The sequence below is a fragment of the Lissotriton vulgaris genome, chromosome 4_1, assembly GCF_964263255.1.
Source record: "Lissotriton vulgaris chromosome 4_1, aLisVul1.2, whole genome shotgun sequence".
Classification (NCBI taxonomy): Eukaryota; Metazoa; Chordata; class Amphibia; order Caudata; family Salamandridae; genus Lissotriton; species Lissotriton vulgaris.
The window spans coordinates 1,384,600,839-1,384,613,458 of NC_141691.1; the positions used below are offsets into that span (position 1 = coordinate 1,384,600,839).

Below are 12,620 nucleotides of genomic sequence, written 5' to 3' on the forward strand. Positions count from 1 at the left end.
GTGGAGCTCAAAATCTGCCTGAGACCAGAGGCCTATGATCTCCGCCTCTCGCACGTGGCCGCCCCATCCCAAGAGGGACGCATCTGTCACTACCATGAACTCTGGTTAGGGAAGGGAGAGGGATCTGCAGTCGACTCAATCCTAGTTCAATAGCCACCACTGCAGTTGGTGCGCAGTGCCCTCTCAGATCTGGACGAAATCGGAAAGATTCCCCACATGCCGTGCCCACTGGAACTTCAGGTCACATTGCAGAGCCCGCATGTGCCACCTGGCATAATCCACCAGCAGGATGCAGGAGACCATGACGTCCAGTAGATTCAGGGTCATTCTCACCGAAACCTGAGATAGAGGCTGAAAAATCTGAAACATAGCCTGAATATCCCAGTATAGCTGCTCAGGAGGATAAGCCAGAAACTGCGCTGTATCCAGAACAGCTCCGATGTAGACGGTGATCGTGAACCCCAGCGAATGCAGGAGGTCCGCCGTAGTCTGGAGATGGGAGACGAAAGCCCCTTGAGCAAGCCCACCTTCAACAGCCAGTTGTCGAGATAGGGGAAGACTGGAACCCCTGATCTGCACAGATGAGCTGTGACCACCCCCATCACTTTCGTGAACACCAGAGGGGCACTGTGAATAGTAGGTTGCGCGGGTGGGCAGGCAAGAGGGGATATGAAAATAAGCGTCTTGCAAATCCAACGCCACCATCCAGTCTCCAGGGTCGAGGGCAGACAGATCCTGAGCCAATGTCAAGATTTTGAACTTCTCCTTCCAGAGGAAGCGGTTGACGTTCCTGAGATCCAAGATAGGACGCATGCCTTTGTCCTTCTTGGGCACCAGAAAGTAGTGGGAATAACAGCCACGACCTACTTCTGGGGCAGGAACTCGCTTTATAGCTCCCTTGGCCAAGAGAGCCGTAACTTCATGATGGATAAGGGCTTAGTGATCCTCCAACATGCGATGGAATTGTGGTGGCATGGATGGAGGGATAGTCTCGAAGGCTAGGGAGTAGCCCCTTTGGACTATCTACAAAACCCACCTGTCCGACCTGATTGGCCCGCCTGCTGGCTCCCAGACCCACGGCGCTGGGTCCCACGTCCCCGGCTGTGCAGAGGCTGGGCAGCTTGCGCTGGCCTGCGGCTCTGAGAGGAACGTGACAGTACACCCCTTCTGTAGCTACGAAAGCGGCGAAAGGCAGACTGCATAGGGCGAGATGTTGTCGCAAGGCACAAGGACCTGGCAGTAGACCTAGAATCCTTGAAGCACTCAAGCACATGGTGCGTATTGTAGCCAAACAAGCAAAGCCATCAAAGAGCATGTCCAAAAGTGAAGATTGAACATCACCCAAAAAGCCAGTGGATCTCAGCCAGGCATAGCGTCTGAGGGCTACCAACGTTGAAATAGTCCTGCCTACCAAGTCTGCGGTGTCCACCCCACAGCAAATGACGAACTTTGCTGCATCTCTCCTTTCGGCAACCGCACAAGGGTGTGGCCCGGCCTCCTTCAGGCACTGTGGCAGCACCTGCTCAACCTTATCCCACACGGAGTGGGTGTAACGGCCCAAGAGACATGCAGTGTTCACCGACCGCAGTCCTAATCTGGCGGAAGAAAACTTCTTCCCAAGATGTTCCAGCTTCTTGGATTCCCTATCTGGGGGAGCAGTAGGGAACGAACCTTTGGGTGTAGAGGCTTGGACTACCAAGCTCTCAGGGGTAGAATGTTGGGAGAGAAAAATGGGGTCACCCGCAGCCAGGCGGTGGCATCGGGCAATCATCCTATCAACGGGAGCCCCTATGATGGGCTTGGACCAAGTGCCCATAAGGATGTTCGTGAGGGCCTCACTGAAATGCAGCAGGGGCTCCGAAGAGGCCGCTGCCGGCTAAAGCACCTCAGTCAGGTTGTCAGTCCTGACTGCCACTGTAGGAAGCTCAAGGTCCAAGGCCTCAGCCGCCCTACGCAACACCACAGCGTAGGAGGCTGCCTCCTCCGTAGCCACAGAAGGGGGAGAAAGCATACCAAGGTCTGGGGAGGTACCCAGACCACTGGCATCACACAACTCCTATCTCCAGTCCAGATCTTCAAGTTGGTCTGCAAGAGAGTCAACAGACTCCTCCCAGTCCTCCTCACCCTCTTCTGGCTGCCACTCAGGGCTATAGGGCAGGGTAGAAAATTGGCACAAAATTGCCAGCCGGTACCGGTGTTGTTCGACGCTAGTCCGGCTCCGTATCAAAGTCGAGGCCAGGTGGGGACACAACCGGTGTCAGAGCCGGCAGTGTGAGTAATAGATTCGATGCCGGAGGTGTCATCGTCTGGTCGACCAGCACCGATCTGGAACCAGGCCTGGGTCCTTGGGGTCCTCAAACCCCCAACAGAGTCCGCGGGGCCCGAAGGCGCGGCGGGGAAGTCGGGCTACCCAAAGATGGAGTCGAGAGCTTCGTAAAATTTACGAAGTTGGGCAGGGGTCGCTCCGGCGCCCGGAAGGGGGGGGGGGGGGGGGGGACCTCGGAGCCGACCCAGCAGGCTACGCGTACAGAGCCGAAGGATGATGACCGTCCGCATCCTGAGTCTCTTTAACCAACAGAAGGGGAGAAGGCGAAGAGCGACAGTGCTTCTTCACCTTATTCTTGTGCTTTCACTTACCGGAAGACGAAGACTTCGACAAGGAGTGGTGGTTATAGCTCCGCAAACAGTACAGCGACCTCCATCTCGACCGTGACCTCGAGCAGCACGGAGCCGACTGCCTGGCCTCAAGATACTTTTGGGACAGCTGGCGCAAGGCCGGTCCGCCAATGTGACATCCCTGTGCATCAGGAGTCCAACGACAAAACAAATGCGCCAAAAAGTTGAAAAACAGTGACTAGGGTACCGTTCTCTCAGGATCTGCGTTGGCTGGCGCGGAAAAATAAAGAACTGATGTCAGAGTGCAGGGGCGGCGTCCAAGTAGATACTGCAACGTTATCCCAGTGATCATGACGCAGACGATGGATGAAAAATCAACCGACGCCACTTACTGACGCGCAAGGGTACTGCTACGAAAACATTTCTCCGGATCCAGTCTGATGCCTTGGGGTAATTCTAAGGTAAGGAATCTATAACTAACAGGCTATTTCAGATAATCTACCCAAAGTACATTCCACTGGGCAAAAATTCCTTATAGGACCTCTGGGTGCAGACGGCACTAATGGTGCCTGCTGAGCTTGTTCACTCAACTGTGTAGGGAACTTGCCACATAGCTAGCAATAAAATGAATTCACTAAAGATCCAGCCAGCACCACAGTCTCAGCATCTCCTAGAACGGCACACACACAAACTCACACTACCCTATTTGTTGCAGTACCTACCACATGACAGTTATGCTGTCCATCATAAATTTTATCTGCTGCCCTTTATGCAAGCAGAAAGGCCTTTAGAGTCAACAGTTTGGTCCAAAGCTCCAGAAGATTTAAGTGATGCTTCTGCTCCAGCACGAACTAGAAGCCCCTGATCTCCACTTTGCCTAGGTGGGGCAGAGTCAATGCATCTGTTACCACTGTGAGCTCTGATTGGGATAGAGTAAACGGCCTAGCACCAAATCAGGACAGCATCTTTAATTCTCCACTAAAGTTTTCAGCTGACCCCAATCTTGAGCCCATTGAAGGCAGTAGTTACATTGCAGAGTCTGCTTGTACCAAAAGGCATGAGGTACAGCAGAATACATGAGATCAGAAGACCAAGAAATCTCAAACATCTGGGCCAGAACACAGTACTGAGCCTAAAACATCAGGGTCATATCCTGAACATCCCAAACTCACTGCCAGGGCACAAAGTCTGAACAACACGGTCAAGAATAGCCCCTGTAAAAGAACTCCTCTGAACTGACCACTGTTGGTATTTCACTTCATAGTAGGAAGACAGCACTAAGGTGGTTGTCTACTGTTGGTCCACAATGGACTAGAACAAGATCACTTTCAACAGCCAGTCATCAAGTTATGGAAATATGTGCAGTCGCTAATTGCAAAGATGAGGTATGCCCACTACCAATGCCTTCATAAAAACTCAGGGGAAGGGAGTGAAATGAGGCTGAAAGGCAGAATGGTGAATGGAAAGAGGAAAACTAAGACTGGCCATGGTGTGGGTGGCCCATTATCTGCTGCCACCTTTCCCCCTGGAGTCCAAAAAAGGACGGATGGACTGCTTTGACTGAGAAGACTATCTGGTAATAAGACAGGTCCTGGGAACACCCATAAAGTTCTGGTACTGTTGATGGAAGTAGTAGGCCAGGGAGAGCAGGCTCAATGATCATGCCGTAGAAAAGTAATTGTTTAACCACTTCAAAGCAGAATCTGCCTCCTTGCCTGAAGTCATCAAAGGGCATATCACATAGCCAGAGAAACCTGCTAATACAGCAAAGGAGGCACTTTCCTCAGGTAGGGGCTCTCAAAGGAGAGTCCAATTATATCTCTGAAAAGGTATCAAGATCTCTAGCAGTTTTTTATTGAGGTGCAGAGCTTGATAGGGCCACCTACTGGTGCAGTAAAGTAATTGCTGGGAAAGGTTCTAGATAGATTCTGGCGCTTGTGAAATTTAAACGTTGAGGAATCTGAAGTTAGAAGTATCCATCAACAAGCATTTACAATGCAATGGTTTTGCCTTTGTTAAAGTTAGAGCTATTGGCATTGCTCTTGACATTATTTTTATTTATGTTTTTTTAAACATAAATAAATGTCATTGTCATTTACAATGCCAATAGCTTATTCTCTCGCAAATGACACACACAAACACCCACAGAGAGCCCCCCCACACACAGAGCCCCCCCCACACACACACCCACACAGAGCCCCCCACACACACAGCCACACAGAGCCCCCCCCACACACCCACCCAGAGCCACACACACACCCAGAGCCACACACACACCCAGATCCACACACACACACCCACACACCCAGAGCCACACACACACCCACACACCCAGAGCCACACACACACCCACACACCCAGAGCCACACACCCAGAGCCACACACACCCAGAGCCACACACACCCAGAGCCACACACACCCAGAGCCACACACACCCAGAGCCACACACACCCAGAGCCACACACACCCAGAGCCACACACACCCAGAGCCACACACACCCAGAGCCACACACACCCAGAGCCACACACACCCACACACCCAGAACAACCAAGGTCAGCCTCTTGTGCTAAAGAAATGGCTAGGAAGGACACAATTTCAGATTCTCGCGTTTGTAACTCATTTACAGAGGTCCCAGCACTTCTAGACATCTGCGTGCTTCGTGCCATAACTTTAAGTGGACTTCTGGTTTGAGGTGTAGGGCAACACCCGTAGTCAGACAGTTTTTACCAGTTTTATTAGACAGACCTTCCTAGCAGGCTGAAAGCCCCATTACAGATCTGTGATGGTCATGTTAGCGCTACACCTTGAACCATGAACCGAAGAACACAGATGCATGGCCTGAGGGTGGGAATACAGAGGACGCTGCCTACGACCTTCCAGATAAGGGGCTCTTGCAGAAAAAACATTGATTGGAAGGTCTGTAGGATGGAACTGTACAAATATAGCACATACTTCCCGGAGAAACAAAGGCCTGTACCATACAGTAAACTCGAGATTCCCTGATTAGACATTACTTCTAAGCTGGTGGTTAAGTAGTGTCAGACTCGTATGTATCAGGCATGGGAAAAGACATGCAGCGGGCTTCCTTGAAAGCAACACAATGTGATGTCCTGCACAGTAGTGCAATCCTTTGACACTGAAAGTTATTGTTTGAACCCACCTTTCATATTAAATACGACAGACTATGCCCATTCAGTTTTTGACCTCGCAGCAGTGACCGTTCTCTCGTACTTGCACTTTCACAATAAATGTACAGTAGCCTTTTTGAACATTGCTAATAATGGGCACTGCAGCACGGAAATAAAGAGACCAGTGCGAAATGGTAGTATGCCCTTACTGAAAGTAATGATTATGTGCATTAAAACCACCGCTATTAGACCTAAACGCACTGGTGCTATAATTATTTCAACCCAAAATAGAATTGGCAACACTTCTCTTAGCTTCCTCCACTAACTACCAGGGTACATCATACTTACTCAGAAACATAAAGCATGGATTGGAGATGTCATGATCATACACTCCTTGGCCTCTCACAATGAGACATCTAACAAGTAATACGAACGGCAACAAAATTATAGCAGTGTACAGTAAAAGGTTGCCCAACAGCGCTGAAAGCACCACCTGCAGGTACGTGCTTGCGACCCTGACACCACCTGAAGCCACGCAGGGGCGCTTGCGCCCTGACACCACGGCGCAGGCGCCCCTCTCCCAGCTGCAGGGCCACGCTGCGCCGGACGGGCGCGTGGGCCGCGCTGACCCAACACCAGCTATGCTCGTGCTGTTCTTTACGTGTTTGGCTGGACAGCCGAGACTTAATAATAAATCATTCTAACGAAATAATTATTGTGCAAGCTGTGTTCTAGTTTTCTGTCCATTGTTAAAACCGTATTGAGTGTGCGCCGTTCTCTCCCAGCGAGGACGGAACACGATTTGAACAGATTTTTTTTTTACCTGCCCCTCCCTCCCATACGGACATGGAGTAAGGACCTTCCTTCAGAGGGTTCGTGCACATGCCGCAGTACTGTACGCTTCTAGTACAGGCCTCGGGCTCAACCTTTTCCACTCTACCGTCCAAAATGATTTGTGTTCATAGCCGCATCTGCTGCTACCACAGCGCTTAGAAGAAGCCAGGCCGTGTAAGCAAGCGGTGTATATGCACATTGTTTTTCTTGGAGGGGGGGGGGGGGGGGGGGTGTTGCCTTAGCGTGAAATCGACCCGAATGTATCAGAGCGCTTTACACAAGTACCAGTTGCTTACCCAAGGACACATTAATTTTTGTTAGGCTCGGGCAGATTAAGTGATTTGCCCAGAATCACAGGATGAAATTGGGCGTATGTCACACTCGAACCTGGTTTCCCCAACACCAAAGTCGGCAACTCTGGCCCTTACGTCACATCCTCCATTAATAATGAAGGCGCTATATTTGCTTCAGGCCGAGTTATTAGCACGAGTTTAACCAAATGCGCGCAAATGTTACAGCGAGTCAGCTTGCTGATATGAAACACACTTGACGTATTAAGATCCTTTGCAGAATTCATTAAAAAAACACAACTTACATTCTCTTATTTCTCGCCTTCTGTGTGTTATACTCCCGTCCTACTTAAACCCAGATAAATTAAATACGAACCACTGAGCTCTGTTGCTCTTACAAGGAATTGTCTTACTCAAAGAGATTCGCAGAGTCATTTTATTACAATTGCAAGTAACTGCCACCACGGTTTGCCAAGTGTCACACAGTTTGGTCAAGAGAGGTAGCCGGGATCACAGTTCGCTTATTTTGGAACCCAAAACTAACTATATATCCAGTACCTGTACATTAGGTTTGGAGATAGTTCTGCATTTCTCGGTGTATTAGAGCTTTTTCTTACACACACACGCATATGTACTTACGCTTTTATTTCCTCAGGTGAAGAATTCTGAACTTGCAATATACAATGTTAGCAAGATCGACCGGAAACGGCCTGACTACATTTAAAACATCAGGTGCGTCAGTATCATCCTCCTCAAATGCCACTAACTCATTTGCATCGACCCCAGGAGGATGAAAGTCGGAGTCAGCGCGCAGGCCCCCCCCCCCCCGACTTTTTCGCTAAAGTAAATATAATTTTAAAAAATCTGCAAATTCAGATGCAATGCCATCAATTGGGCACGCTGTCTTACCTCTATCAGAATACGTGAGCATAATGTGTTGACACTTAACCGGGCTGACTCCGCCTTTCATCTTTCCACGGTCGATAAAAGGAATAGCCCTGAGTTGGGTCATAATTTGTAAAACTTTAATATCATTTGTTATTACAGGTACTGGGTACACGGGGGGATTAAAATGTACGTCATTGTGCGTTTTAGACATGATAACGACTTTGGGCCTCTTCGGAAGCATTAGAGTACATGTACATCACTGACATTCAAAGGTACGGAGCACTATACTGGCCAGCTGGGGGTGCAGCCTCACCACCTGCATACTCGGCAGGAGAGTAAACACCGTGAAATCTCGGCAGAGATTTAGTGAGGAAAGGCACGAAGAGCGGGCGGGAGGGGGGGTCGGGAACGGCCACACACGAGGTAAACGGAGGAGGGGGGGGCGGAAAGGCACGAAGAGCGGGAGGGGGGGGTCGGGAACGGCCACACACACACACGGACAAAGCAACAAACTAAAAAACAAAGCACTCACCTGGACATCTTCCGGCAGATCTCTTGCTTCCTGCTCTCCACTCCTCCTCCCGATGACGTGGTGGAGGCTCGGCCGGCTGGGCCAATCCCAGCGCGGCCCTGGCTGGAGGCGGACGGCTGCTTCCTTCGGCTGGCCGGCCTGAGGAGAGGGAGGGAGACGGGCTGCCACGGAGCGGGAGGGAGGGGCTATCGAGCGACTTTTGTGCAATGTCCCGAGCAGGAAGGCAGAGGCAGGTGCTGGCAATGCCGGACCAGATTCGGGGGCGTTCCCGGCTTTCGCCTGACGTCGCGTGACGTCGGCAAAAGCCAAAGAATCTCGGGAACGCCCCCGTGTCTGGTCCGGCATTGACGGACAGGCCCCTCGTCCAATGGCTAGGCTCCATTTATGGAGCCAGCCAATGAATGACGAGGGCCGACCCAAACACACACACACAACTCAAGAGGTTTTTTGGCACATGCGCAAAGCGCATGGCCAGTCAAAACCCAAAAAGGGCCATGGGGCATGAGATCCCTAGTGTCTAAAAAGGCTCTGGGAGAGGGCCTCACTCCACCACAACCTCATTATAATTTTTTTAATAGGCCCTGGAGGATAGAGTCCTGAGGGCATATTAAGGCTCAGGGAGGGGGGGTGGGCCCTTTGCTCCCTCGCCCCTCCCCATTTAAAAACCTTTTGGCCCTGTGTCAACTCACCGATGAGCACAACATGAAGGCTCCATGCAGCGGGGTTTTCTTTACATATAGTAATGAAACATTACTTTATGTAAAAAATATCTCTAGAATTTCACTTGAATAAAACCCAAAAAGGTTAAAGAATCGTTATGGTTAGGTGAATTTGTCAGTAACATTAATGTTTTAACAAAAAGAAAACAAAATCGCCAATAACATGCGCCACTGCCATGCAGTGCTTACAACTTCACAATCTACATCACTAAAGGCATGTTCTATGACAGCATGACATAATCTAAGCTTCTTTTGTAAACATTTCCCCATAAACGGGTATGGCATTAGAGCTTTGAAAGTAAGTACAAAATAGCTCAGAAGAATACGAAGCATCATTAACGCCATCGCAGAAACAACCCCATTAGACGTAGAAAGCATAGGTTATATGTCACACTGGCCTTATACCATACACTCCACAGGTAGCGCAGTTCACTTCAACAATCAACCACAGATATAAGAAAACTCTTGTGTACAACCTATATAAAACTATTCAGATAAAGCAACGTACCTAAAAATATTGCTTAACACTTGTCACAAAACAAATGCCCTGCTACGAACAGACTTTATCTCTATCAAAACACGAAAAGTCACCAAACTTACAGTGATAAATGATGTTGATTGGAGTAGAGAAGCATGTATTGTAAAACTGTATACAGGGTGAACACAAGGGCTTTTCTTATATCTGTGGTTGATTGTTACAGTGAACTGTGCTACCCGTGGAGGCAGTCCACAGGTGTTGCTGTGGGTGCATATCCATTGATTCCCAGATTTACATTTGGTAAAACTGAGAATACGTCTAAATCCTACCTCTCTCCAGCCAAGGCATAGCACATTGAGGAGAAATACTTTTATTTCTACTAGTTTTTCTCTCTTCTAGTCACGCTGCAGAATGCTGCATGCCAAGAAAGAAGAAAATCCCACTGATGTTTTTTTTGTTGCAGGAAGGTCTCCCTTCCTGTACAAACACAATTACAGGGATACTTGCAAACCGACGCAATTGTGCCTGTCCTGACGCATGGCATACAATTGTTCACCAGCGCTGTGGAAAGCACAGGGATGTATTGTATTATTGTTATTATGATGCAGCCCTGTGCTTCGAAAATGACGCAGCATGGTACAGCTAAATGGCTTACGACACTGCACAATTCTCTTGTAGATGAAGCCTTTAGTATTTTGTGTATAGAACATATGCCCTGTGGTAAACTTTCCCCTCAGAGCCTAAGAACTTGTGTGTTTTGCTCGTTTGCGCTGGACAAACTCAACTGCACACAGGGATAGTCTTAACATGTATAACATGTTGAATACTTCTACAAACCTACGATGCATTAGCAGCACACAATTTTGTAGACACACCCATCAGCCAGACACAGGCAAAATTAGGTTGAAAAGTAATATGGTAGCTACGTGTCACTATGTAAACTGTAAAATAAACTCGCAGTGTCTTTGGATGATGTCACCAATGATGTCCTAAAACAGGTCATGAGGGCTGGCATATGTAAAGTCATAAGCAGTGCATGGTCGGGGCAAACTACTTTTTTTTGTTTAAGTAATCACTCACAAATTCTCCTATCTATAACGTTACTTTTGTTTTTGCCAGAGAAAACAAACAAGTCTTTCCATAATTGCAGGGGACATAAATACGCTCAGAATGTCAGCAGAAGACTCTGGGTCGCACATTAAAGTGAGAATTTGAGTTAAGCCAGGTGGCTCGCCTCTCCTGGGCACAAAATAAAGTCTGGGTATACCACTGCTTCACAAAAAATGGTATGCTGTCATCACTCCTGTACGTGATGCAGCCAAAGGCAGGGAGGCTAGTTTAATGCCACTATGATGGTACACTTGGAGAACCCCTCCATGTCACAAAACCGGTTCTGGGCCATTCATTCGTATGGAGCCAGGACCCAACAAAAACCTCAGAATATCCATTTCACTTGCAGTTGGGCACTCGGGGGAGGTGTATGCATACGTTTACCGTGGAAGACACCGTCACATTCCAAAATACCTTGACTGCATCGCCAGCAGTCCCACTCTGCGCCCCTGACCCCAGCAGACTGCTTTCCTCTATCCTCACAACCCCTCAGGAGGTTCTCTTACACGATCACCTCCCAGGATTCCCCCGTGAAAGGACCCTGCTCTGTGCTGTAGCCCCTGTCCAGCTCTGTCGGGTACAACGCACGCCTTTTGTGTCTGGCTAGCCGGCACCTAACTTTCCTGCGCCTTCTCGCTGGAGGGGAGGGGCGGGCACCGACGCCCCCTCTCCCTCGAATCACTCACCGGCTCAGTCTCTCCGTAGGCTGCGGGGACGCTGGCAGTCTCCTTCCTCGTCCGGAGCTTGGCTCTCCTCCTTACCGGGCCGCGGGCGGGGCTCTCTCACCCTCGAGAGCCTCGCCGAGGACAAGACGCTGGGCTCCTTCTTCCTCTTGGGCAGTACGTGCGGCCGGCGCCCCAGCCGCGATTAGGCCGCCATTTTCCCCGACGTCCTCGAGGACGCTTCTCCCGTTGCCGGGCAACCCTCCGGCCAGGCTCAAGCTTGATAGGCTGGCGAGACAGCCAATGGCAGCGCGGCCCTGCAGACGAGCCCCCCAGGCTCCGGGTCGCGCTGCTGAGGCCGAGGGGAACTTCTTTTTGCCGCAATCCGGGGTAGCCTCCCGGGAATTCACAAATAAAAGCGAGGTGGCACTCGCTTGGGCGGACAAAGCGCTCCTCAGCGCTAGATGCAAAATACAGCGCTCTCAAGCGCTAGAACAAAATCAAGCGCTCCCAAGCGCTAGAGGACCAAAATAGCAGAGGCAGGTGCCGGCAATGCCGGACCAGATTCGGGGGCGTTCCCGGCTTTCGCCTGACGTCGCGTGACGTCGGCAAAAGCCAAAGAATCTCGGGAACGCCCCCGTGTCTGGTCCGGCATTGACGGACAGGCCCCTCGTCCAATGGCTAGGCTCCATTTATGGAGCCAGCCAATGAATGACGAGGGCCGACCCAAACACACACACACAACTCAAGAGGTTTTTTGGCACATGCGCAAAGCGCATGGCCAGTCAAAACCTAAAAAGGTGATAAGTTCAGCAGAAAGCTGGCTTTGGTCTTGGAGCATAAAGATCACAGACAAACAATATGAAATACTGTAGACGAGAATGGGTTGTGTAATATATTCAATCAGTAAGTAATGGTGTTTTCCAATGCTATCTGAAATCATTTTATACACAAGGCATGTCACAAAATGTGGTGTTGATCTGGGGCCTCGGTTTAGGGAGGTAGACCAAGTTGCTGAAATGTCAGGGAATCAGGGTAGTACCCGAGAAAAAGTATTACTTTAATTTGAGAATGGGCGGTTCCTCAGTGGTATTCACAACTTCGTTTTTTGGAAGAGCATGCAATTGTTTTGTGTGGGTAGAGTTGCTATGATTAAAATGGTGATCCTTCCCAGGGTCTCTACAATTTTCAGGATATATTTTTTCTTTTAAGACGAAATGGATAGCCTCCTGACCGCTCTACAATGGACAAATGACAGGTCTAGTGTTAGGCTGAAGGCACTGATGCCATCTTATGAACAACAAAAACAGGATTTCAAGATATGGAGTGCCATTAGTTGGACTGCAAAACACACAAGATGAT

At 49.6% G+C, this 12,620-nt stretch overlaps 1 protein-coding gene across 1 annotated transcript in view; it reads right to left on the minus strand.

Moving 5' to 3' along the window:
• The window catches only part of ROCK1 (Rho associated coiled-coil containing protein kinase 1), a 2,273,505-nt gene that overhangs the window by 1,837,761 nt on the left and 423,124 nt on the right, over positions 1–12,620 (minus strand). The window lies entirely within an intron of this gene.